Source organism: Sus scrofa, chromosome 9, assembly GCF_054392235.1.
Source record: "Sus scrofa isolate SSC_HxYL_T2T_F1_AM1 chromosome 9, Sscrofa_HxYL_maternal_Yorkshire_Landrace_v2.0, whole genome shotgun sequence".
NCBI lineage: Eukaryota > Metazoa > Chordata > Mammalia > Artiodactyla > Suidae > Sus > Sus scrofa.
The window spans coordinates 129145077-129172790 of NC_139391.1; the positions used below are offsets into that span (position 1 = coordinate 129145077).

Below are 27714 nucleotides of genomic sequence, written 5' to 3' on the forward strand. Positions count from 1 at the left end.
CATATTCATTCGTTACGTGTGTGTGTGTGTGTGTGTGTGTGTGTGTGTGTGTGTGTGGATTTATTTTAAGGAATTGGCTTACATAAATTGCCAGTGGGGACTGGCAAGCCTGAATCTGTAGGGCAGACCAGCAGCCCTATAGTCTTTTTTATTGCAGTCTTGAGTTCAAAAGCGGTAAACTCAGGCCAGAATTATCTATGTTGCTGTTTGGAGGCAAAATTCCTTCTTTGGGAACTTCAGTCTTGGCTTTTGAGGCTTTCAGTTGACTGAAGCAGGCCCACTCATGTTACAGAGGTAACTTAGTATACTCAGAGTCTATTGATTTTAATATTAATCACTGCTAAGAAACAACCTCACAACGGCATCTAGCCTAGTGTTTGACCAAACATCTGGGCACCATAACCTAGCCAAGATGACACATCAGGTGAAACATCACAGTGTGTATTTTTAATTACAAGTTTTTGAAACATTAAAAATTAAATTTAGTGCAATGAGAGTACCTCTTTGGAAACCCAGAGCTCTGAGAAGAATGAAAAGTGCTTTACTCTTAGAAGCAGTATAGTAGTGAAAGAACCAAGGATTTGGAGCCAGGCAACTTGGGTTCAAGTCACAGCTCTGCTATTTACAATTTATGTGGCTTTGGTCAAGTTATTTTAAATTTGAGTTTCAGTTTCCCCATTTATAAAATAAGGTATTACTTTATCAGACAACTTTGATAATTAAAAGAGAAAATGCTAGTAAAACTCTCAGCATAATATCTGGTACATAGTGACATTCAATACATAGTAACTTATCATTGTATTATTATAGACTTACATTTATATTGCATTGTTTTTGCCTTTTTAGGGCTGTACTCAGAGTATATGGAGGTTCCCAGGCTAGGCGTCGAATCGGAGCTGTAGCCACTGGCCTACACCACAGCCACAGAAATGCCAGATCTGAGCTGCGTCTGTGACCTACACTGCAGCTCACGGCAACACTGGATCCTTAACCCAGTGAGTGAGGCCAGGGGTCAAACCTGCATCCTCATGGATGCTAGCCAGATTCGTTTCCGCTGAGCCACCATGGGAACTCCCGCATTTTATTTTTATTTATTTATTTTTAAATTTTATTTATTTTTTTAGGGCCGCACCTGCGGCATGTGGAGGTTCCCAGGCTAGGGGTCGAATCGGAGCTATAGCTGCTGGCCTATGCCACAGCCATAGCAACACCAGACCCGAGCCACATCTGTGACCTACACCACGGCTCACAGCCACGCCGAATACTTAACCCACTGAGTGAGGCCAGGGATTGAACCCAAAACCTCATGGTTCCTAGCCAGATTCGTTTCTGCTGAGCCACGATGGGAACTCCTGCATTTTATTTTTATTTTTTTAATTTTATTTAAAAAATTTTTTTAGGTCTGTACCCATTACATGTGGATGTTCCCAGATTAGGGGTTGAATCGGAGCTGCAGCTGGTGGCCTACACCACAGCCATAGCAACGCAGGATCCGAGTTCTGTGACCTACACCACAGCTCATGGTAATGCTGGATCCCCAACCCGCTAAGCAAGGCCAGGGATTGAACCTGCATCCCCATGGATGCTAGTCAGATTCATTTCCGCTGCACCATGACAGGAATTCCCTATATTGCATTTTAAAGTTCTTAATTCCCTCTTATATCTTTTCACTGTAGTCTAATACGAAAGTGTATGAGTGCATGATTGGTATTTCTTACGGTGAAAAGGATGGAATCAAAATCCAGCATCTATTTTATCATTCTTTTTAATTTTTAAAAATATTTCTTAGTAATTCTTTTTTAAATTGAAGTGTAGAATATTATACTTGGACAACTGATAAAGATGAGCAGTAGTATGGTCTCAAAGAATTATTTGAAAGCTTAGGTGAGGAATCCTGAAAAGCATCTGCAGAGTTTGGGACCATAAGTTTATGTATTTTTAGTCATTAATGTGTAATTTTTCTGAAGTCATGGTTACAGTTAAGTACATTCTAAGAATGCATCTGAAACTTAATTTCTTGTTTTGATACTAGTGTTCATTTAAATGGAACCATATATTCTAGATTCGATTTTTAAAGCTATGAAAACACTGTTAAAAAATGATTAGTGTGCCTCCTCTTAAAAGTTGACGACACAGCTTCAAAATGAATTTTGTGCAGTTCTTTGTTTCTGTAATTCTGTACTAAGTGTTCTGAGGCTTGTCAGTATTGACCTTGGTGTAGGAAATGTCGGGAGTATCATGACAGCAGAAGAGACTTCAGAAAAATCTGTTATTGGAGGCTTCCCATGGGTGCTTGCATGATAAAATCAATGGCGAAAAAGAGGTTAACTGTTTATAGCTGGTTGCTTCTGATGAATCTTCCAGAAAATGAGTGGATTGGAGTCTATTAAGCTGAGCTTCCTATAGCATAGCCGAAGATGCACTTAGGGTCTGTTTCCTAGTAACCTGTCGAGAGGCCTAAAGTCTGTATCAAAAGTACCAAGTAATACTCAATTTCTTACTTGAAAAATGAGTTTTTAAAAAAATCTTTGCTGGAGTTCCCATTGTGACTCAGCAGCAGTGAACCCAGCTAGTCTCCATGAGGACATAAGTTCGATCCCTGGCACTCCTCAGTAGATTAAGGATCCAGTGTTGTGAGCTATGGTGTAGGTTGTGGTCACGGCTTGGATCTGGTGTTGCTGTGGCCGTGACGGGAGGCCAGCAGCTGTAGCTCCGTTTCTACCCCTAGCCTGGGAACCTATATATATGCTGCAAGTGCCGCCCTAGAAAGACAAAAAAAAAAAAAAGTCTTTGCTATTATTTTATTGCCTAAGATTTTATTACATTTTAATTAGTTACCCATTTTGTGTGTGGTTGCTTTCTTTTTGTGGAGAATGACCCTGGCTATAGTGGTCCCAGTCTCAGAGGCCCAAGTGAACTTGAGGTGAGAAGGTAATTATTTTTATGTGAATTGAAGTAACGTATGGGATGTTAGAGTACGAGGTAAGAAGCAGTGAGCCAGAACTCATCCAGAGTCCAGAAGCAAGGACAGGCAAGCCTATGCAGCGGGGTGGGACTGAAGAAGAAATGAAAGCTTGAAAGGTTCGAGGGGTGCTGGTGCTCTCCAGCAGTTAGTTCCGCGAGGCTGGCAGAAGCCGCCGACTCCTGAGGATGACCTGCCGCTTGCAGGCACTGGGCTGGCCTTCCATGTTCATCGTCCTCACCTCCGCTCTGTGCAGCTGGTCCTAAATTGTCGCAGGTCTGCAGTCCCAGTTCCAACACGCTTGGGGCAAACCGTGTTTCAGAATTCGTGATTTTTTCGAAACGTAGCACAGTGGTGCTCCTTTTTATATTATGTCCTCCTTTTAGCCGTTTTTGGCCGAGTACCCCATAATTGAATTTCTGCAGTGAAGTAAAAATTCATGCGTAACTGGGGTAATCACTATAAATAACCCCCTGTCATTTCGGGTCAGAGTTTGTTACAGATGAGTTTCCTGCCAAAGGAGTTTGCTGCTAACTTAAAAAACAAACAAAACCCCACAAAACCAAACACTTGGTTTATAGAGCTTATTAGGTTTCAGATTTGAGGATAAGGGATTATGGACCAGTATTTCTATTTTTCAAGTTAGGAAAATAATAGCGGAGTTCCCATCACGGCTCAGAGGAAACGAATCTGACTAGCATCCATGAGGACACAGGTTTGATCCTAGGCCTCCCTCCGTGGGTTAAGGATCTGGTGTTGCTGTGCCTGTGGTGTCGGCCAGCGGCTATAGCTCTGATTCTATCCTTGGCCAGGGAACCTCCATATGCCGCGGGTGTGGCCCTAAAAAGCCAAAAAAAAAAAAAAAAAAAAAAAAGGAAAAAAAATAGCATTGAAAAACTAAATTTTTCCAAGGGGTCAGCTGTACTCCTGCATTTACCACTGGGATTTCTGGAGTAAGATCATATACATACAAATGACATCATTTCCTGTCTGCCTTTTGTCATTACCTCAGTGTTTCTGAGTTTTTAAAATACATCATTGCCTTTCTGAAACAGTACATGTAGATACTGACTTTGCCACCTCATTCTATTCCTTAATGTGCACTTTGACCTGATTTCAGTGTAATATTGATAAATTTTAGTAGTGTAGGTGAAATTCGAAATTAGATTTCTACTCATTATTTTCTGCAAGAGTTGAGTTTTCCTATTTCACACACTTTCACGGGTTCTTTCTCATTCATAGGCTTGCCCTGTGATAGTACTATGCTTTTTAGATATTTTCTACCAGTAGGTTTTTACTAACTATCCTTTAATTTTGCCTCTTTCGCAAAATACCAAAATAGCCTATTTGATAGTAAACCAGTAATGTTTTCTTAGTTTGTATATGGAAACAGTAGTGTTTAAGATTTTGCTCTGTTTTTCAGGGGTGAGAACGTACCTGTTAGTGTTTTCTTTGGGAATTAACTGGAATGTATTTTACTATAATTAGTGTATACTTTCAACAGTCCAGCTCTTTGCCTTTATTTATTGCTTTTCAGGGCCACACCTGCGGGATATGGAGGTTCCCAGGCTGGGGGTCAAATCAGAGCTATAGCTGCTGGCCTCCACCACAGCCACAGCAACGCAGAATCCAAGCCGCATCTGTGACCTACACCACAGCTCACGGCAACGCCGGATCCTTAACCCATTGAGCAAGGCCAGGGATCGAACCTGCAACGTCATGGTTACTAGGCGGATTCGTTTCTGCTGCGCCAGGATGGGAACTCCTCTTTACCTTTAATTATTTGAATCATATAGCCTTTTGCAAGTTGCTTTAATATCTGTATTATGTCATGTAGGTGTAAATTTCAATCAGTCGTAGAAGCTTATGGTTCAGTAAAAGTCAGATTTGGGGGTTCTTGTTTACTTGAATGAGTATTGGGTATCTGTTGTGTGCAGGCACTTGTGATAAATGCTTTTTCTTGTGGAGATGATTTTAGGTGCTTTTTTGGTATAAGGATAGTAAATTAGAAGGAAGACTTTGAAGACCAAGTTGTGAATTTATGAAATATTTCTTGAATGATGATTTTTTTGAATGCTTTTGACACAGATCCAGTATTTGTCAAATAGAAATGGTTAACCAATGCACACGGAACTTTTCTGATCCTTGTTGTACCCTGCTTTTTCTTTATCAGGGTGATCTTCATCTTCTTTATTTTCTTTTAAGTCCATACCAAGAAAATTAGAATTGGTTGCTACATAGTGCTGCAGAATACTGAACCTTGCCTGGTACTTATTTTGGTTATGTAGACCTTTCTTTCTTCTTGGGTGGCAGGCTTGGATGTGAAGGCAGTGAGTTAGGAATGGAGTCCGGAGTGGAGGTGGTGAAGGGGACTTTCATCCTGTTCTTGACTTTAAATGAGAGAATGATTTAGTGTTTTGTGGTTGAACATGATACTTGCTGAAGGTCGACAGGGAACCTCTTAGGTTAAGGAAGTTACCATCTCTTCCCACTTTGAGGGCTGTAGGCCCTGGAGAAGAAGTGTGCTCATCCCATGTTTGTCACCTTTGGGTCCGTTTTGCACATCTGGTGCTTGAGGAATGTCGCCTACCTAAAGTGAGAGGCTATCACTTAGAGGCCGAAACTGGAAAATACTATCTCAAAGCCATTTTGGTGACTAAAAATGTTTGAGGGAAATAATCTCAATAGTATGCTTTTCCTGCTTTGATGATGCCTGATGAAACCGTCAAGGTATAAAGGTTCTTTAAATTACATGTCACGTTTGTCAAAATTTATAGCACAAGCTCTAACTGAGGGCTTTGGTAATAGGAGAAACCTAAGCAGACTTCAGTCTTGGCACATTTCGAGAGAAAAGGGTACTCTCCTGGGTGTTTGGTAAGGACTCGGATCTCTACTGTGTCATTTAAGGATGGTATGACCTTGGTTTTTGAGCTCTTATCATTTTTAGATCTTAGTTTCCTCATCCTCCCCAAAGAAGGTACTTTCCAGAAGTAACCTTTCAGGAATCTGGTAGTTAACCTCAGGGTCCTGGGATATTTGAAATAATTTCCAAGTGGCAGGTTGTACCTCTAAATTTTGATAAATCAAATTACTAGAAACATTATCACGTACTAGTTGAACTTTAGACATAATAATTTTACTGTGAAGTAATAACAGAAATCTTAGCAATATTCCTGTTTTTAGAGGGATTTATTATGGAATGGCCTCATGGTAAGTTTTTTGGTTTTATTCTTTGTTTTTAAAATTTAGAAAGTCATGATTGAACTCTGGCTGACTTGCGTATTTTAAAGTTTAGTATGCACCTTCGCAGTATAAATCATGCTTTACCTGCTGTACTACACATTACAGCAACTTCAGAAGAACGCAGTGAAAGGTTTGAGGCTTGTTGTCAGCGAGTGCTTTCCATCACTTTATCCATTGGTTAAATAGGCATTTTGTTTGCCTTTCTTGCCAGAATTTCAAAACAGCCTTGTGTGTCTGGGAACAATAAATACGGAGTTTCATTGTCACTGTTGTGCCAATGCATGCTCAAAGTGAGACAGATGGGAGCCATTTAGTCACAAAGCTATAGAAAAACCTAATTATTAAAAAATGCAGGAGTTCCCGTCGTGGCGCAGTGGTTAACGAATCCGACTAGGAACCATGAGGTTGCGGGTTCAGTCCCTGCCCTTGCTCAGTGGGTTGACGATCCGGCGTTGCCGTGAGCTGTGGTGTGGGTTGCAGACTCGGCTCAGATCCCGCGTTGCTATGGCTCTGGCATAGGCCGGTGGCTACAGCTCTGATTCGACCTCTAGCCTGGGAACCTCCATATGCTGTGGGAGCGGCCCAAGAAATAGCAAAAAGACAAAAAAAAAAAAAAAATGCAGCTTAATGTCTTACTGTGTTTGTTCACATAGATGTAGAAGACAGAGAGGGCATTCCAGTGGACAGAATGTCATGGGCAAAGGCACTGAGTCCAAAAAGGGAAGGGCCTGGGTGAATACTTTTTTAGTAGTTTTGGATGGCACAGTGCATGGCACACAGTAGACTCTTCATAAATAATTCTCAAAAAACGAGTGAATGGACAGATGAAGGAGTGTGCGGGCTTGCAGGGTGTGTGTCGAATTAGATAAGAGATACATAGATTTGGCTGTGAAAATTGTCATGCCGTGTGTTAAGGAGCTTTTTAAAGTCCAGAGTGCTTTGATTTCAGATTGAAAGATCTGAACAAGGGAATGAAATGACCAGGTTTGTATCTGATAAAATTTGGGTATTTTATTGCCTAGTACATCATCCTTCCATAGCTCTTTTATGAGCTAAATACACAGAGAGTTCAGTCTGTGATTCCGTAGTTGTATTAGCAAGTCATTTAGTCTCTGGGCCTGTTTCCTCATCTATAAATGAAGCACTTAAACCTGGGACCTCTTCTATTCCTTCGGCCTTAGACCATCTGTGGTTTTAAAGAAAGGGACAGGGGTTCTGTTGGTTTAAGTAAAGGAATAGTGCTTCTCTTGGGGCTTTAGAGCGGAGACTCTTCTGTTGAGTTCTGTGTCTTGGCTCTGTAAGCATCTCTCTGGCCTGTCCCAGAGTTTGGATGACTGAGATGCTTTCTGGTTGCTCAGATGTTCCTGGGGTGCTTCCAGTTTTGTGGGTGATAGTAACATCTGTGTGTTCTTCCTTTGTTGTCTGGGTCATGATCTCACTCGTGTACTGCCATTTGTATTTATTTGGCTACTTTGATCTCTGGGGTAGTGAGGTAAAAGCTCCTATTAGGTTTTTAACTGTAGGTGGAATAAATGCTATATCTAGTTGGTAATTAGGAGAGTCCCTGTTGTGGCTCAGTGGTAATGAATCCGACTAGTATCCATGAGGTTGCAGGTTCGATCCTTGGCCCCACTCAGTGGGTTAAGGACCCGGCGTTGATGTGAGCTGTGGTATAGGTCACAGATGGCTCGGATCTGGTATTGCTGTGGCTATGGGGTAGGCTGGCAGCTGCAGCTCCGATTCGACCCCTAGCCTGGAAACTTCCATATGCTGTAGGCGCCCCCGCCCCCCATACATCAAATAGTTGGTAATTAGGAAACCTTACTCTTTGGAGGTGGTTGGGGGAAAAGGATTTAATAATTCCTTGAGATACATTTTTAAATCTGTGGCTTGAGATTTGCTTTTAATTTAGAGAATTAGGATTTACTATTTTTATTTTTATTTTTATTTTTTTAGGAATTAAGAATTTAGAAATCTTTTTTTTCTACTTGAATGTGGTATCATTCTCACTGTAATGTCACCCTTGGCAGATTTCTTGGGTTAATATGTAAAGACTTGGAAAGGGTCAGACATACGGAAAGGATCACTGAGCAGTGGGAAAGGCTGAGTTAAAGGACGAGAAGTCCTACAGATGATGGCTGGTTGGATGATAAAGATGTAGGATTTGTGCTGATGTATTCCCTGTGGTGGTCTGCAAGTGTGTGTGTATGTGGGAGTCATTTGTTCTCATTTCCTGTTTCATCACACCCTGCCACCTGCTGTGTCGCTATACAAAGTAACAGTGCTTTTCAAGATTGCTGTTTAGGAAATTATGTTTTATATGTCAGGAAGTTGGTTTTGTTGTTGTTGATCCACAAAAGGCTGATCCAGGAAATGTCTTTCAAGGCTCTAAATTTGAGAGTTGGGGTGTGTGTGTGTGTGTGTGTGTGTGTGTGGTGTCAAGTTAGAGAGCTGGTGATGGATGCAGGAGGAAACATCATGAGTAACTTGAAATTGTGTGTATGTAGATGTTGTGTCTACACTGGGTGGAGGAAAATACTTTACACTGTGTTCTGTAGCTGGTGCCCTTTGGGGTTTCTCACTTGAAAATTGAAACTGTATCCTCAGCTGTCATTTAGAATCATAATAAAGCGTAAGTCTGTATTTTTCTTTTTCTGGATACCAGGAAGCCTGAGCCTAAAACTGTGTTGCTGTTTGAGGTCTATGGCTAGACCCTGTGCAGTGCCTACTGGTTATTCACAGATTGGGTATTTGCATATTTGTCTTCTCACCACACTTTGTTTGTAAGGCAAACATCAGTGCTTCAGGTACTTTTGCGGTGACCTGGGTTGCAGTGATCTGGGAACGCGCTCAGGGTGGTGAACACTGAGTCCGCTGACACCCAAGTTCTCAGCGGCCACTGGAGAGCGTGGTCCTCTGCACGCTTGTTTCAGCTCTCGTGCCGTGAGCGTGTAGTGCCGTGTTTCACACATTTTGTGCTCTTTCTTAGTGATTTTGCTACCCCAAATGGCCCCTACGTGTCTACTCTAGTGTTTCTAAGTGCAAGTAAGGCTGTTATGTGTTTTAGGGAGAAAATACAAGTATTAGATGAGCTTTGTTCAGGAGTGAGTTACAGGGCTCTTGGCTGTAAATCAAAAGTATATGTTAAATGAGGTGTCCTCAAACAGAAATATGTATAAAAAAGGGTATATATTCATCTGTTGATGAAATGTGACCAGAGACGTGTAAGAATCTAATCCTGTATTTACCCTGTGAGCAGTGCTTCGGTACTTGCTAATTTTGTGTTCACAGCAACAAAACAACCAGGAATAGGAGAATTGACTGCATTTAAAGTAAGTTTATTGGAGTTTCCATGTGGCACAATGGGATCAGTGGTGTATTGGGAGTGTTGGGATGCAGCTTAGGTCCCAGCTGTGCCTCGGATCTGATCCCTGCCCCGGGTACTCCATATGCCTCAGGGCGGCCTAAATAAATAAGTAAATAAATAAAAGTTATTAGTCGTATATATGGTTAAGATATCTGGGTAAATATTGGGACTTTTTTTTTTTTTAATTTAATGACTGCACCCATGGCCTGTGGAAGTTCCCCAGCCAGGGGTTGAATCCATGCTGTAGCCATGGCACTGCTGGATCCTTTAACCTGCTGCTGCGCCAGGCCAGGGATCAAACCTGTGTCTCCGCAGTTACCCAAGCTGCTGCAGTCAGATCCTTAACCCACTGCACCAGAGCAGGAATGCTGGGAATTTTTTTTTTTTTAAATTTAAGTTATAGTTAATTTACAGTGTTGTATCTGTTTCAGGTGTACAGGAAAGTGATTCATATATATATATAAAACTGAATATATATATATATTCTTGTTTAGATTCTTTTCCATTATGGATAATTATAAGATATTGAATATAGTTTCCTCTGCTATGCAATGGGCCCTTGTTGTTTATCTATTTTATATATAGTAGTTTGTATCTGCTAATCCCAAGCTCCTAATTTATGCCTCCCCTTTCCTCTTTGGTAATCATAAATTTGTTTTCTATGTCTGTGAATCACTTTCTGTTCTATAAATAAGTTCATATGTATCATTTTTTTTAGATCCACATATAAGTGATATATGATGTTTGTCTTTATCTTAACATGATCTCTAGGTCTATCCTTGTTGCTGCAAATGGAATTATGTAATTCTTTTTAATGGCTGAGTAGTATTCCATTGTGTGTGTGTGTGCGCGCGCACATGTGTGTGTTTATGCACACTACATTTTCTTTATCCATTCATTTGTTGATGAACATTTAGGTTGCTTCCATGTCTTGACTGTTGTAAATAGTGCTGCTGTGAACATTGGGGTACATGTATCTTTTTTAATTAGGGCTTTCGTCTTTTCTGAGTATATGCCCAGGAGTGGGATTGCTGGATCATATGGCAACTATATTTTTAGTGTTTTAAAGACCCGCTATACTGTTGTCCATAATGGCTGCACCGGTTTTACTTTCCCACCAACAGTGTGGGAGGGTTTGAACATGGGGAATTTTTATGCTTTTTAAAAGATAAAAAAAAAAAAATCTTTGAGAATTAAAAGAATTGTTTAATTTGGAGCTAAGAACAAATAATAGCACATAGGTGAAGTCTGACTTTCTAAAGTTTGTTATTTGGGGGCACCATCTGTGATAGTGTGACCATGGTGAGCTTCTGAATGTAGATAAAATCTTGCTACAACACATTCCAAGGACTGTGAGGGTTGGGAACATTTAATTCAAGTGGTCCTTGCAAAGTCTGCAGACAGCTCTTTGAATATATTGGACTCCAAAAGTCCTGGCTAATTGTGTACATATTTCTGCTTCATTAGAGGTCCTGAGTTGACAGCCAGGCAGCCCCTGGTTCCACGGTATTCCTTTTACAGGACCCTTCTTTAACGGTGTTGACCTTCCAGAGTGAATGTCAACTCGAATCTAGGAAGTGGTGGGAGAGAATTTCCCCACATTACTGTTGTAACAGAGCTGTGAGAGAATGGACTTGGGTGTGATGATTGGATGACTTTTGGGTACAGCACATTAGAGCTGGACATCATTGCAGCATCATTGTTGGCGTTTTCTTTTAATAGCATTAAAACTGAAGTTTGCTTTTTAAATTCTTCTATGACCTTCAGGGTTTTTCCCCCTTTATTTGATGTCATATACTGTTGTCTGAAGAGTACTCCCTTAAACCAGTCTTTAGGTCAAACATATATGAGAAGTTAAAAGAAGAGTACTCGGTAGGCAGGGTGAAGCTAAAAGTATTGTTTGTATAGTTTAATCTAGAAGATGATCATATGATCAAGGAACCTAAAGGAGATAGACCCATTTTTAAATGAATCAGATAATTAGGAGTAAGACTTTTGCATGAATTGGATATACTTCAAATGTTCGATCATGCTTTGCTTTGTAATTTTTTTTTTTGCATAAAAATTAGACCATATGATCAAGGAACCTAAAGGAGATAGACCCATTTTTAAATGAATCAGATAATTAGGAGTAAGACTTTTGCATGAATTGGATATACTTCAAATGTTCGATCATGCTTTGCTTTGTAATTTTTTTTTTTGCATAAAAATTGTTAAGTGTAAAGTAGCTTCCAAAATCTGTTCGAAATGATACTTATTATAGGCTGAATGTTTGTGTCCACTCTCCCCCCCACCGCCCAGTTCTTATTGTTGAAGGCTTAACCTCCAATGTTGTGGTGTTTGGAAGCGGGGGCCCCTGGAGGTAATTAGGTTTAGATGAAGTCATGAGGGTGGGGCCCTCATGGTGGGATTTGTGCCCTTATAAGAAGAGGAAGAGGGACTAAACCTCTTCCTTCCTCTCTCTGCCATGTTAGGAAACAGAAGGTGTCCCTCTGTAAGTCAGGAGAAGGGCTCTCTCCAGGAACTAGTTCTGCCAGCACCTTGATCTTGTACTTCCCAGCCTCCAGAAGTTTGAGAAGTAAATTACTATTGTTTAAGTCACCCAGTCTATGGCATTTGTCATAGGAGCCTGAGCTTAGGACAGGCCTGTGCTATAATCAAGGATATATCTTGTCTTGGTCCTTGGTTCTTGGCATAGCTTCAAACACTCTTTGAATTTCCTGAGTGTTAGGAGTGTTTGTTATGCTGATGAGGTGACTGCTTGGCGGGTCCTTCTGTAGCTTCAAGATGGGGGCTGGTCACCAGAAAGACCAGCCCTGTGATTTGAGGATTGAAACTTGGGGCCAGTCTGACTCCAGGGAGGGCATTGGGTCTGGAAAAGGAGCCCAGGCATGTGGCCAGTGATTTCATCAGTCATTCATATGTAGTGAGACCCTGATAAAACTCTGCACACTGAGACTCAGTATAACTTTCTAGTTGGTAAACACATTGATGTACAAAAAGGATGCCATTCTCGGATTGCTTGAGGAGAGCACATGGATGCTCCACATCCTCCCTTCCCTGTCTGTGTCTCTCTTCACTATGGTACTTTCCGGAGTTCTCTGAGTCATTCTAGCAAATTGTCAAACCTGAGGGGGTTGCGGGGCCCACTGAATGTATAGCCAGTTGGTCGGAAGTGTGGGTGGCCTGGGGGCCGCCCAAAGTGCAGGTGGCATCTGAGATAAGAAAAGTCTGTGGAGCACTGAGCCTTAACCGATGGCTAAGTTAGGTGAGTCCAGGTGGTTACTGTCAGGATCATAGTGGACCCACGTGGGTGAGAAGGGAGCATTGCCTTGATGTTTAACACAGTGGAACACCTTATTAGCTCATGTATTTGATAACAGTTTATATTGATAGAACTTTTAACATTTACTAATCTAATGGGTGCAGAATGGTGTCTCATTGTGGTTTTATTTTTAACTCTGATTAAAAAGCTTGAGCATCTTTTAATTTGTTTATTGGCTATAAGTGCTTCCTCTAATCCTTATACTTTTATCTTTTTCTTTTGGAGTAACTAGTTTCTAGTATTATGTCAAAGAATTAGGGAACTTTGTGTTTACAGAATTCAGCTTACCGGAGTTCCCATCGTGGTGCAGCAGAAACGAATCTCTGACTAGTCTCTATGAGAATGCAGGTTCAATCCCTGGCCTCACTCAGTGGGTTGGGGATCCAGTGTTGCCGTGGGCTGTGGTGTAGGTCACAGACATGGCTCAGATCCAGAGTTGCTGTGGCTGTGGTGTTTGCCAGCAGCTGTAGCTCTGATTTGACCCCTAGCCTGGGAACTTCCATATGCTGCAGGTGCAGCCCTAAAAAGCCAAAAAAAAAAAAAAAAAAAAAAGAAGAAAAGTTCACCTTACCATTGAGTATGATTTCGCTAGAATTATTTTGATTTCTTTCTCTTTTTTTTCAGTTAGTAACTTTTTATCAGGTTAAGGAAGTTTTATTTATCATGAAAGTTTGTTGAATTTTTTTTTATCTTGAAAGTATATTGAATTTAATCAAATATGCTTTCTTTGCCTATTGAAATGATTAATTTCTCAAGATGATAGATTATATTAACATGTTTTAAAAATTGTTTAACAAACCTTGTGTTCCTATAATTAGCCCAACTTGGACATAATGCAGTGTTTTTTTCATATGCTACTAGAGAGGACTTACTTCTGCCTCTGGTAATTTCAGTTTGGATTTTCAGCCCAGTCTTTCTGAGGGGCAAAAAGCATAAAGTGCTAACAAAATAGGAGGACATTTCTGAGTATAAACCAAGAAAAAGGCAGGAATCACAGAATGGGCTTGGAGTGCGTTTTCCAGTCAAAAATATAGCTACAAGACAAAGGTTTTGGCTACCTCACAGGGCAACAGAGGCATAGTCAAAGTCTAGGATTTATCAAAGGTATAGGTAGTCTGATAACTTTCCCAAACCGGTAGTTGGCTCCCTAAAAGCTTTCATCTTCTCATTAAGGGGACAACAGAAATATACCATCCTGCAAATAGACTTCAGCAAGGTCTGCATCATCTGAATCATCTAGGGACACTCAAGCCTTGAACTTGGATTAGGGTTGAGCCAAATTGGTGTCACTCCCAAGTGCCTGGCATAAGCTTATGGAGGTTCCCAGGCTAGGGTCAAATCAGGGCTGTAGCTGCTGGCCTGTACCACAGCCACAGCAACTTGGGATCCAAGCTGCATCTGCAGCCTACACCACAGCTCACAGCAACACCAGATCCTTAACCTACTGATTGAAGCCAGGGAGCAAAACTGTGTCCTCTTGGATACTAGTCAGATTTGCTTCCACTGAGCCACAACAGTAATTCTTATACATTCTTTTGTGGGAAGATACTAGCTTTCAAATTATTTGTGTGTGTGTGTGTGTGTGTGTGTGTGTGTGTAAAATATATGTCACCTGTTTTATTAATGAAAAGGAAGCTGAATATGTACCTGAGGAATATACTTTACCTGTACCTTTCTGTATTTTTAAAATACAGTATCCAGGAGTTTCCTGGTGGCAGGTTAGGTATTCAGTGTTGTCACTGCTATGGTTTGGGTCACTGCTGTGGCATGGATTTGATCCTTGGCCCTGGAACTTCCATGTGCTGCAGACATGGCCAAAAAAAAAAAAAAAAAAAAAGAAAGTAAAATAAAATGTCCAGCACATAGTAAAGGATAACCAGATATAGAAGAAAACAAGATACAATGAAAGAAAATCAGCAAAATAATAGATAAGAGAAACAGAGACACAAATTTCAGATATCAAAATTATTAGAAACAAAATAAGAGAAATTCAGTTTCTCTAAAGAGAAATTTGTGATTAATTACGGAATTATTCAAATCAGATACATAGTAGCATTAGTCATTTGTATCTTTTTTGTAGACTTATAGGTTAGTGTTATTGAATATGCATGGAGCTCTCTCATTTATATGGTATTTTTATAATTGATGAACTTAATTATACTTCTTATACTCTTTTTAAGCTCTAAGAACCTATAACTTAGAAAAGGCTGGGTATTGAAACCCTAAGGATGATATTTTCAGGAGTTCCCTGGTGGCCTAGTGGTTAGCATCTGGCACTTTCACCATTGTGGCTCGGATTCAATTGCCGGTCTGGGCACTGAGATCCCACATCAAGCCAAAAGAAAAGGAAAAAAAAGAATGATATTTGCATGTGGAAAACAAGTGCTTTTGCCTAAAAAGTACCTCCATACACGTTTACCATACATTGTGTGGTTCACTCTTTAACTATGCATAGAAAGCAAAAAGACACAAAGCCAAATCAGCATGGTTTATTAAGCATCGCCCGGTCTTCACAGGGCTCTGGATTAAAGCTAGAACTGGCAAGATGCCAAAGGTGGTCCATCGGGATCTTGAGAGGATAGGATATTTTCTGTAAGGATATGATTTTATAATACTGAACTTGAGTCGCATGTTTTATTGGTGAAGAGGAGGCTGAGTACTTACCTAAGGAAGAGCTGGACATAGAACACATTTTCCATCTATTCATTGTGGAGGAGTTTGACACTTTATGAGTTAGAAAAAAAATATACTTTTCATTCTGGCCTCTTAATTTTTTGGGGCTGCATCAGCAGCATGTGGAAGTTCCCAGGCCAGGGATCGAATCCTAGCCACAGCTGCAGCAACGCTGGATCCTTAACCCACTGTGCCACAGCAGGAACTCCTCTCTAAACTTTTTTGATCAAGCATGCTACTAGTAAAATATTTCTTGACATACACCTGTAATGTATGTGTATTGATTTATTTATAAATGATACACATGTAGCCTGTAGTAATAGATATGGTACAAATACAATAAATGGGAAGTTTAGAAGGATAAGACAAAGGTGAGTATAAACAAAGTTTCTAATATGTTCTTCCCACACATCTCCGTGGACCATCCTGCATGCTCATTTTGGATAGCAATGATGTGTCCTTCCCCAGAGAGAGGGAATGTCTGACTTCTAGAGTTAGCCATTTCAGGTACGGTGTTAATTTGTCTGCTGTGTTGGAATGAGTGGCTACAAGCATTTGGTAGAGAAAACTCATATCCTTGGAGAGTTTCTTAAAATTTCATTTCCTTTTAAACAAATCCTCAAATTCTGGGTGCTTGAAACGTTTTGGCTTGTGCCTCTCGGCCGTCCCTTGTGAGGAGACGCAGAGCAAGAGTTCCTAATCTCTTGGCACACCGGGATGAATGAAATCAGGGGGTTAACATCGTGTTGTCTGGCCCATTTCTATAAATGCTTCTGCAGCTGTCATGAGCATATATCACAAGACCTCCTTCTTTGATTTTACCAGCTCCTATAGCTATTGTGAGGAGAGAACTTTCTTGCTTTGGCAAGTCCTTTCCAACAGTGAGTCTATGAATACGCCTCTACCCTGGTAAGGAAGGATGGAGCTGAAGAATCCATTTACCCTTTGAAAGGCTCTGTGCTTACCAAGCTTTTTTTTTGTGATTGCTAGGCACGCTTCGTGTTAATTTCTTCAGCTCCCTTTCATTTGCCTTTCTTCCCGAGTAGGGAAGGACATTTTGCCTACCTGAGCCTTATCATTTTTATTTTTTAGAAGTAAAGGCCAAAAGAATGCTGTTATGGAATTTGTGATGTCAAATGCAAAACATGAGGGAAAACGCCTCAGTAGTTATATTTTATTCTGTTAACATGTCCAGTGACCCTATTCTTTTGTTCATTATCCTTTGCCATCTTTGTGTTCCACAGCCTGGGGAAACAATGGAACCACGCTGGGGGCTGGGGTGGTAAGACCAGAAGGGTTAGCAACCTCTTTTCTCTCTTCCCTTGTTCTGCAGTCGCTGGGTACCAGCCTCATGCATCAGCAAATCCTCCCTCCCTCATGACCATCGTAGACCTTTAGGATGAGACAGTACCTGACCAGCCTAATACTACATCTAATACTACAAAAGAGCAAAGTTAGTCTCCACTTGCTTTCCTTGCTTTTCTGCCATTTCGATCTAATTAATGTTACAGTTTTGATCCCTGGTTATTGACGGTTTAATAGAAATTTTGGCAAAATCACTTGGCATTCAGAACATTTGTGCAGATACCAAAAAATCTAAAAATTATTTTTCTCTAAGTGACCCCAGTTTGTCCCTCCTACCCTACCCCCACCCCCACCCACCGTCTAATGACTTGTCATAAATACTTAAAGGTATTTTAACTTCATGCCTGTTCATTTTGTTACCTAGTGACTGATCTTTTGACTATAGTTTCATGAAGTAGCCTGAAAGGCCAGGGTTGTTCTTCACGAATTCATTTTGATCATTATTATTAAGAGGTACTTTGGAGGACAGTTTGGGTTGCTTTCTTCTAATTTCGAGAGAATAGAAGAAAGGACCTTAAAATGCAAACAGTCACAAACTTTCAGTCTCACTGAAAGTTTTAGGGAAGTGGCCATTCCTTTGGAGTACCTGGCAGAATAATTCTAGCATTTTCCTTTAACACCATGACCCCAGAGATAATCCTATTGAGTTGTTTTGAATAGGGGGGACCATAGTTGTGGGCAGTGCTGACTATTTGCAAGAATGCCTTTTCCCGTCTCTCTTTTCCTGTTTTGTCAAGTCTTTCCTCAGTACTGTTGTTTGTGTTGACTAGTTCTTAACAGTTTTCTCTCTCATCTCTTTGGAGTTTACTTCTTTGGGGCAATAAAATTCTCTCAAGGTTTACTCAACTCTAGTGTTATTTTTTTCTTAACCTTTAAAAGTTGTGCTTTGCCTTTTGTTTATATGCTTGTGTGTGCTTGTGTATTTTAATACGCTTTTTCCCTGGATATTTTAGATATGGATTAAAATCATGTAAGATATTAGTTCAGAAAGATTATTCTTAGCAGGACTTTATCATATATATTGTTTATTTTTGACTAGTTATGATTCCTATGAATTTCTGCATCTGGAGTTAAGGTGTTAAGCTGGAAAGATAGTTGTCACGTTGGAATGTTAATTGCTTTTTTAAATGTACTTAAGTCTAAGCTCAAGTAAGGAGGTAAGATCCTCCAACCCCCAAATCTGGAGTCAAGGTGGAGCAATTTTAACTTATTTCTATCTTGTGGTTAAGGCAGCATTGTGAGATTAAAGAGATTATCGCATATAACTAATGTAAAAACCTATAACAGAAGCTTTAATGACTTATAGGGAATATTGAAAAAGGGGAAAAGAAGAGTAAAAATTTTAATCTGTGTCCCATTCTCTGAGAGAGAGAGGGATTTAATTTTAGATAACTGGTCTGATTATTTTTAGAGAGAACTGTCTCTAGAATAGAGAAGGGCAGTTTGCCATAATTTGATAGAACTGTTGCCTAAGAATGTTCAGTTCCCATTTGCTCCAATTCTCTGCTTACCAAGCAGCTTCACAATCTCCAATTTTGTGAAGACTTGCCCTCTGTAGATATCTATTCCTCTTGTTTTGACAAAAATAGCTCTTAGCCAAAAATGAACATAGGGTTGTTTATGGATACATCAGTTTGGTCGAGTTTGGTTACCTACCACAAGTTTGGTCGAATTAGGTTCTCAAGAACTTAACCAGCATTCAAAGAACTGATAAAAATTGAATTTGGAATTAAATTAGATTTGAGAAGTTGCATAAAATAACCAGTGTTACCAGTTTTTTTTTTAATAATAGAGCCCATGAAATCCTATTGACTAGAAACATAGATGTTTTTCTTACTGTAGGCATAATGAAGGGATATCTTACTGAATAATGACAGGGCTATGAAAATGGTAAAAACAAAACAAAACAAAGATTTTCATTATATTGGTTGTCTGCCCCCCCCCCCCCGCCCCGTTAAGATACGAAGATAGTTTCTGCAGTTCTTAGTGTCCTTTGGTTTGGGTTGTGTCCATTTCCTGTGAGCATTACACTGAACAATGATGAAATATAGGAGGGTACCACTTGGGGTGAGGACACTTGTTTTCGCTGTAGCTCCTGAGGAGGCCAGATGGGATGGGGCGTATCCCTGGAGTCCCCAGAGGATCAGCGCCCCAGGCCTCCATCCCCACTGCCCTGCCCTGGCCCTGGTTATGGAAGCCAGGCTTCCCTGTTCCCTCCCTTATTTTCTCAGACTTCAGCCTTGAGACTTAGGACCATTGAGAATACCCCCAGCCCCAATGAGTGGTCAGTGGGTTGAGTCAGACTTTTTTGGGGATCAGAGATTTTGTTTCTTCCTGTTTGTTCTTTCCAGACTCAGTAGCTAGTATGCCACAGCTGCAGCAACCCTGGATCCTTAACCCACTGTACTGGGCTGGAGAGCAAACCAGTGCCTTTATAACAACCTGAGCCACTACAGTCAAAGTCTTTTTTTGTCTTTTTCCATATGCACTTGTGGCATATAGAAGTTCCCAAGCTAGGGGTCAAATCGGAGCTAGAGCTGCTGGCCTGTATACCACAGCCATAGCAACGCAGAATCCAAGCCGTGTCTGCGACCTACACCACAGCTCATGGCAACGCCAGTTCCTTAACCCACTGAGTGAGACCAGGGATCAGACCTGCATCCTCATAGTTGGGTTTGTTACCACTGAGCCACAACGGGAACTTCTACGATCAGATTCTTAATCCACTTTACTACAGTGGGAGCTCCTGGTGTTTGTTTTTGTTTTTTTAATACTGAGTTAAATAGAAGAATTTATGTTTTTAGACTGTTATTTTACATATGTTTTTAGATTGATAAGATTTCATTTTTAAGTTTTTTCTTCCCAACACAGCCCTTTTTTTGGACTTAAAACACTACCTTAGGACAACTTTTCAGTAGGACCGATGTTCTAATAAGAATTTAATATTTTTGAATGAAAACTGCCTTTGAAAGTCTGTAACAAAGTTCATTTGGATTCTGGAACAGGCTTTTAAGTGAAAGTTAGCAATGCTCCTTTTAAAATTAATAGACTTTATTTTTGAGTAGTTTTAACTGAGTTGCAAGTAGAGACAGAGACTTCCCATGGAGTCCTCCCTCCCCCCCATCCATCCACGCGGTCTCTCCTGCTATCAACATCCTACGCAGAGTGGTACCTCTGTTACAATTGAGGAAACATCAGTGACACATCAGTATCCCCCAAAGTTCATAGTTTACATTAGGGTTCACTCTTGGTGTTGTACATTCTGTGGGTCTGAACAGTGTTGAAGGACATATAACCACCATTGCAGTATCACGTACAATAGTTTTACTGGGCTAAAAATCCTCTGTGCACCACCTATTCCTCCCTCTTTCCTCTCAGATTCCTCGCAACCACTCATCTTTTTATTGTCACCATAGTTTTTTCTTTTCCAGAGTATCATATACTTGGTATCTGTAGACTGGCTTATTTCATTAATATGCATTCAAGATTCCTCCCTGTCTCCTGTGGTTTGATGGCTCATTTCTTTTTATTGCTGAATGATGTTTTGGCAACTATGAGGAAACTGCTATACATATCATGTGCAGGTTTTTGTGTGGATGTACATTTTCACATCATTTGGTTCATTATCAAGGGGCACGGTTGCTGGATTGTATGGTAAGAGAATGTTTAGTTTTGTAAGAAACTGCCAGACTGCCTTCCAAAGGGACTATATACCATTTTGCTTTCCTACCAACAGTGACGGGGAATAGTGATGCTTTTAATCCTAAGGAAACTGGTATGCTAAATAGTTTTCGTAACTTCCTAGTGAGGATATCATTTTGGCAAAGGACTATGGAGTTTGAAAGGTCAGGGTTAAAGGGTAAACTTGTGGCATGTGACGTGCGTGTGTGTGGTGTACGTGTGTGTGTGCATACCTGTGTAGGTGCTTGAGAAAAGGGGGTGGAAGGGCAAGAACTTCCCAGCATCCTCCCTTTTCCAAATTACCGCAGCTTATCCAGAAACTGTGTCTTAATGTTTTGGAAACACTGTTGAAAATAGAGCCCTGTTGTTAATGTATTTAGAGCACTGATGCTCCTTCATTACATAGGCACACCTCAGAGGTATTGCGGGTTCAGAGCCAAGCCACTGCAATAGAGCAAATACAGCATTCAAGTGAATCACACAGATTCTCTGATGGCCCAGTGTCGATACAAGTTATGTTTACACTATATTGCAGCATTATTAATATTATGCTACTGCACATTTATAATATTATCAATATTATGTCTAAAATATACATACCTTTGTTTAAAAATACTTTATTGATAAAAATGCTAACCATCATCTGAGTCTTCACCATAACAAGTACAATAATAATGAAAGATTTGAGATATCGCTAGAATTCCTAAAATAGGACACAGAGACACAAAATGAGCAAATGCTGTTGGAAAAAAATGACACAATAGACTTGCTTGATGCAGGTTTGCCACAAACCTTCAACTTGTAAAAGATGCAGTATCTGCAAAGTGCAATAAAGTGCAGCACAGTAACATGAGGTCTACCCGTATTAGTTCTGATGATGAAGATATCTGTGCATTTTAAGTGTGTGCCTGGATCTCTAAAGATGGTTTCATTGGGGGGGAGGGTATTAGGATCAGTGCCACCCATACCCACTGTTGGGAGTTGAAGTGAGAATTGTGACTTTGGACTGTGTTCTTTAGAGTCAGGGTGACTTCCTGGTGAGGTTCCCCCAGCTTGAGCCTTGGTGTGGACAACGCCATTATTTTTCCTGTCGGTGACACAGTGGAGCGAGGGCTCTCTAGCCTTAGCACAGCTTGTGCAGAGTTAGTCAAATGCTCCCATTCCTGCTGTCTGTGCAACTGACTCTTTCAACACTTTTGTCCTTCACAATGACTTGTACAGGTGGGAGGACTTTGGAGGAAGCAAAGAAAGGTGCTGATTTTTTGAATTAGTGCCAGGCAAGAAGATCTTTTTTCTCCTGCTCTTCTGTAACCATCGTAGGAACATCATACTAATGCATCTGTACTAATGCTCTTTCAGTGTATTAGTGTTGATGGTGACTGATCTGCCTTTAAAGTTGATTTCTTTTTTTAAAGTAAGAATAAAACTGGGAAGGGGATGGAAGAGTCTGAAGCAAGGCATCTTCCCACCCAGGTAACTTGTATCTTTTGTATGGAGACAGTAAGAGTCATACCTGGATAAGGAGCCAGCCTGCCACCCCACACACTACCTGACTTGCGTGGGTATCTTCTGGGACCGAAACTTTGGTGTGGGTTCTCTGCTCTGTTAAATGCTGGGCAGTTCTCATACAGAATCCCCTTTGGACTACCGTCCTGTCTCTTTGGAGTCCTAACGTGAAATTTCCCATATGGGTATGTGTAAAAGTCAGTTTCAATTATTAAGCTTTTTCTCACTTTTACTTTTAGAAGATTTTTAAAACAAGCTTTTGCCAACTCGAATATGCAAAAGTTTTAAGGGTACAGGTGAAACAATCAGCTCTTTAAAATAGTTAATTTATTAATTTACATGTTTTAAATATTGTCTCTATAAATTAGGACTGTTTTCCACGTTTTGACACCTGTGGAACCATTTTATTCCTGTCCTTCACATACGTGTTTGCCATCAGTGACTGTTAAAGTCACTTTTTAGCCATCAGCACAGTTTGCTAGGTCATATTATATTCATTTCTGTGAATAAGTGGCTCATGACATAGTACTTCTAAATTTGTATAAGATTGCCATTGGAAATTTTATATTGCCATGTATGCTGATTCATATAATATTAGCATATGTATTTTTCTGTTTCGCCTTTTTGTTTATATATGCTGTTTTCACAATTACTCTGCTGCCTAGCTATTAATTATTCTTTAAAAGGTTTATTATTTACACTATTCAGCACTTTAAATTTTAGCCATGCCTTTCAGGGAAAATTGCATAAATCTGGGTTAACTTCTTTGCCATTATAAAACAAAACAAAAAACTCTTCTATTATATGTTCTATGTAAGCGTCCAAAACTTGTATTATTTGAGGTCATTTCAAGCTAATTTGATTTCCTCACAGTAATTTGTGGTCTAAAATGAAATAATTGGTAAGATTTGTAAGAACTGGAATACAAAGCACTTCTCCCTTTTCTGAAAGGATAATTTAGGAGAGAAATTCTTTTATTATATTCAGGCTTATGGGGTATTTAGAATCAGTCTCTGTCCTTATCTGTGCATGTATTCATATAAATTCTCTGTGGTTTCCTTACAATGCTCCCTTTTTTTATTCTGGCATTAAAAGTGACAATGCCAGGCATTTTACTCATTGTGAGTATTAAAACATAAACTAAAACATCAGGAGAAGCACTGAAAGAAAACACTGTTGAGGGCATATTTTATATGGGTCTCTCATGTCAGAACCATCCCCCTTGCATTTTATCAGTTATTTAGAAGAAGAAACCTAAATTTGTCCATAGCTGCTTTATAAAAGTTTATGAAATCATCCATTTGGATTCAGTCTGTCTTGTTTATACCTTTGCTAAAACCTAGTACTTCTCTGGTTTGCACTTGGATTTGTGGTTCCCCTACATTGTAAACTTTTTGAAGGCAGCGAACACATCCATCCTTATATACTTTATTACTTTAGGCAGTCAGTCTGTACTTGGAAATTACCTACTTTCTAATTTAATTCTAGTTTCTAATTAGAAACTTCCACTGAAGGAAATTTATAAGCATGCTGTATCAGTTCTGAAGATGTAGCAAACTGGTGAAAATTGGTTTATGCTCTTGCTCTTCTTCTGTTCTTGTTTTCTACTACTTAGCCTCTTTCCTATTTCATAGTAATTCTCTTCTTTTTAGGTTTTTATTGGACATTTAAGAACTTGGAGTGTTTGACCCTTAGCATGTGTCCACTTAGCCTGGCCTTTTAGGAGAGCTCTAAAAAGCATTGGAAACAGCTCTAAATATAAGCAGGCCAATTAAAAGCCAAAAGGCCTATTAGCTGTTTAAAAATATGCAGACAGGCCTGTTTTATGCTAAACCAGACATCTGTGTTTCAGGGTGGACTTGAAATTATATTGCAGTGGGAAGAAGGGAGATGGGAGAAGGATCTAGAGAAGGCTCCATTGACGTTCCCTGGTGGAATCACTGGGCAGTAATGTGCTACATGGCTGCATTGCAATTCTAATCCGCCTACATGCGAAAGTCAATGGGGTCTTTGTTCCGAACTTGTGGAAGAATGCATGAGCCAAGTCTTGGTGGGAGTTCAGTTTAGTTCCACTGTCTTGTAGATTGGGCTAATTTTCAAAGGGATCCAGACATTTACTTTTTCAAGTGAGAAAACCAAGAGCAGAAAATCCGTTCTTTCTTGCTACTGAAGAATTTATTCTAAAACATTATGTGTCGTTTGTCCTTCAGGGCTAGAAGTGGACAGAGATGTTTGATTATTTGTTCAAAGCCTCGAAATTGAACTATTTCATCTTCTGGGGACACAGAAACCAAGAGTTATGTTTTTCTCATCCGAAGGTGGAAGCAGCTATTTGAGAACCCTTTGATGAGTTTTAAACCTAAAAGTGGAACCTTAATGTCTGTATCCTTTGCAGATTATTCAATATAACCTCACCTGGGATGATTCTAGGACTTGACAGAGGACTGAATGTTGGTGAAAGCTTTGTTAGGTTCAGGAAATTATGTAAGTCTTTGTAGAGCTGAGGTGCTATTTCATGTCTCTGATGTCATTTGTCTTCGTGAAATCAGTTCCCGTGGCATTTTAACATTTTTTATAGAACATTAAGAAAAGAAAGTATTGAAAAGATCTAGTGAGGGAGATATCCTTAGAAATGTTGCCAACACATAAGATTGTAGATTCAAGCTTTTTGGATCTGAGCATGAGGTCCTCTTGTCAAAACTTATGGATGAGAAAATGGATGTGTGATTGCTCCTTACTCCCTAGCGTAGAGCTGCTCCCACTTTGCATTTTAATTATTTGTATCTTCCCTTATGGATCGTGTGGAATGCCTGTAGGGCAAGGACTGAGTCTTATTTTATCCTTGTGTCTTCAGTGCCTAACCAACTGCCCGGCACACAGTAAGTTGTAGCCTGTCTTTGCCAAATGACCGAATCAGCAAATCAGTGAATCAACGAATTAAACAACAAACCAGACTCACCTAAGTCAGTGACTTTCTCCTGTTAGCGTGCTGCTTATTTTTTAAGTCAAACAGTATTCTCTGTTTAAACGGCAACAACAAAAACATACTTCAAAGTAAAGTAGTAGCAGGGGACAAGCCAAGAAAAACCTTACTCTCCTGTGTGTGTATAGAAAGGAGGGGACATACAAACAAAACATGCAAAAAATAAATGAGATAATTCCAGGTACTGATGACCCAAGGAGAAAGGTGCCATGAATATGAGACACAGAGAACTGTTTCCCAGTAAGTATCCAAATGTGTTCGCTTTAGAGGAGTCTAACCCCAACACTGGGATCAGTCCTTCCACCCTACAGAGCGGAAGTCTTTGCTACTACCCCGAAGGCTTATCACAGGCTCATGGTTGAAGACGTCTTCTGGAAGCATAGCTGCTAAAAAGAACTTCTTGGGATGGTTAGTTCAGGCAGGGTTGGTGGCTTCTGGTCCTCTTTGGGATACCACGTTGATGATGGGATTTTGGCCTTTTAGCTTTAGGAAAAGATTTATCGTTGATCTTGTTAAAGGCTGCCACATACAAAGGCTTTTAGAAATATTGTCTAGTTTTTTGTTTTTCTTTTTAGGGTCAAACTGGCATACGGAAGTTCTTGAGCTGGGGGTTGATTCGGAGCTGCAGCTGCTGGCCTACACCACAGCCACAGCAATGATGGATCTGAGCCGTGTCTGTGACCTACACCATGGCTCATGGCAGTGCCAGATCCTTAACCCATTGAACAAGGCCAGGGATCGAACCCACATCCTCATGGATACTAGTCAGGTTCTTAATCTGGTGAGCCACAAAGGGAACTCCAGTATTGTCTAGTTTCTTAGGAAATTGGAAGGTTTTGAAAGGCTTCTTCTTAAACTTTGTCACTATCTAGAAAATATCATTTCATTGTAGAATTCTGACCTGTTGTGTATAGTAGATGCGTCAACCTACAGTAAACAAAATATATATGGAGCGCCTGTTTTGTGCCAAGAAAAGTGCCTGAAGGATTGCAGAATAGTCTTTTCCAAATGATAGGTTGAAACTTCCTAATGCCGTTAAATGAATTTTGTGAAGCTATGACTAGCATTTTCTAACAAATAAATAGAGAATGGAATAGAGTGTCAGATTACATCATGGATAGTATTTCATTGTTTTATAAAACTTGAGTTTCAGTTGTGTGTGTGTATGTTAAGAGTTGCAATGTAAAGTGCCTTATTGACCGTGTGTCATTATCAGAAAGAACCTGAAAAATACTATTGTAGAGGATATCCAAAAAAGTAGAGGTAGATGACTTGCTTTTGATTAAGTTAAACTTCGAAACTATTGTATTGTTGGAAATCAACTATACTTTAGTAAAAAAAAAAAAAAGCAGTAGTGGTTAAACTCTTGTAGGAGGAAAGAAACTTAAAGGAGTGAATACTCAAGTGCTAAGTTATGTGGAGAGTAAGAGTTGTGTCTTCCTAAAAGTTACAGTGATAACACAGATTGGAAGTGTCATAGAGATAGTGGCGCATGAACTAATCCTGGAAAGGTGGGTTGGGTTTGGAAGCATTGAAACCTGGAAAATGACTTGGAAGTGAGAAATGTTATGCAGATTATAAAATAGATGGCAAAACCGAAATAGACATTTCAACTTACGTTAGAGAGTTTCAGGAGAGGTTTGGGAGGTTTAAAATGAAGCACAGTCGTTCAGACTTATGAATGCTTTGCAGTACCATATGCCTAGAGAGTTTGCACTGGATTAGGTAACTTGCATGATCCATTTGAAAACTGGATCATGATACAATGCGGGGTGGGTTTATAGAATGTTTTCCAACTCCTTCCCGCCTCCTCTTCAGTTGTGGAACTCTTGAGGGAATTTCTTCTAGGTGGGTGTTGGATACCAGGTCTCTGGCACCGGATCAGAGAGAGCTGGAAAGGACTTTGGCTGTTCTCCAGAATGTAAATAGAAAGGTAGTGCAGGTCCCATTGTGATGTGTGTGAAATACTCTCCCATACTCGGTGCTGTCTGTTTGAAATATGGTGAAGGATGGGTTCGAAGAACATTTTTTTCTGCTATCACTGCTAAATATTTGTTCTCAATGTAGAAGGAAAAGCAGATAAGGAAGGCTCATGTTTTTGAAGTACAGGGAATCTGACCAACCTACCTGAAGCCTGCTGGGTAAATAATTTGTCTGATGACACCCCCACCCCACCCTGCCTCCACCTCTCACTGAATGTGGCATATACATCATTGATAAAACAATTTGGGGGGTTTTCAAGAAAAATTTCTCCTTGATGAAAAGGAACATTGAGGCTCTTTACTACCTTCCAATTGAAGAAAAGTTAAAATGAAGATGCTTCTGAAATTATTTAAATGTACATTAAAGGGAAGGTGACTTAACTAGAAAAAGCATATTTAAACATGACTATTTAGGGAGTTCTTATTGTGGCCCAGCAGATTAAGAACTTGACATAGTGTCTGTGAGGATGCACGTTCAATTCCTGGCATTTCTCAGCGGGCTAGGGGTCCGACGTTGCCGCAGACCCTGGTATAGGCCTCAGCCGCAACTCTGATTTGACCCCTGGCCTGGGAACTTCCATGTGCTACAAGTGTGGCTGTAAAAAGAAAAAAAAAAATTAACATGAA

General features: G+C 40.1%; 1 protein-coding gene and 2 long non-coding RNA genes across 5 annotated transcripts in view; 1 reads left to right on the forward strand and 2 right to left on the reverse strand.

Annotated features, from left to right (window-relative positions):
• The window catches only part of LAMC1 (laminin subunit gamma 1), a 122873-nt gene that overhangs the window by 37505 nt on the left and 57654 nt on the right, over positions 1 to 27714 (forward strand).
• LOC146400179 (uncharacterized) lies at positions 10016 to 15253 on the reverse strand. Its single transcript, XR_014816486.1, has 2 exons — positions 14272 to 15253; positions 10016 to 13336 (listed from the first exon to the last, which is right to left on the reverse strand). It is a non-coding gene; the product is annotated as an uncharacterized LOC146400179 (long non-coding RNA).
• On the reverse strand, positions 20464 to 27704 carry LOC146400180 (uncharacterized). The gene is made up of 2 exons (XR_014816488.1): positions 27648 to 27704; positions 20464 to 27569 (listed from the first exon to the last, which is right to left on the reverse strand). It is a non-coding gene; the product is annotated as an uncharacterized LOC146400180 (long non-coding RNA).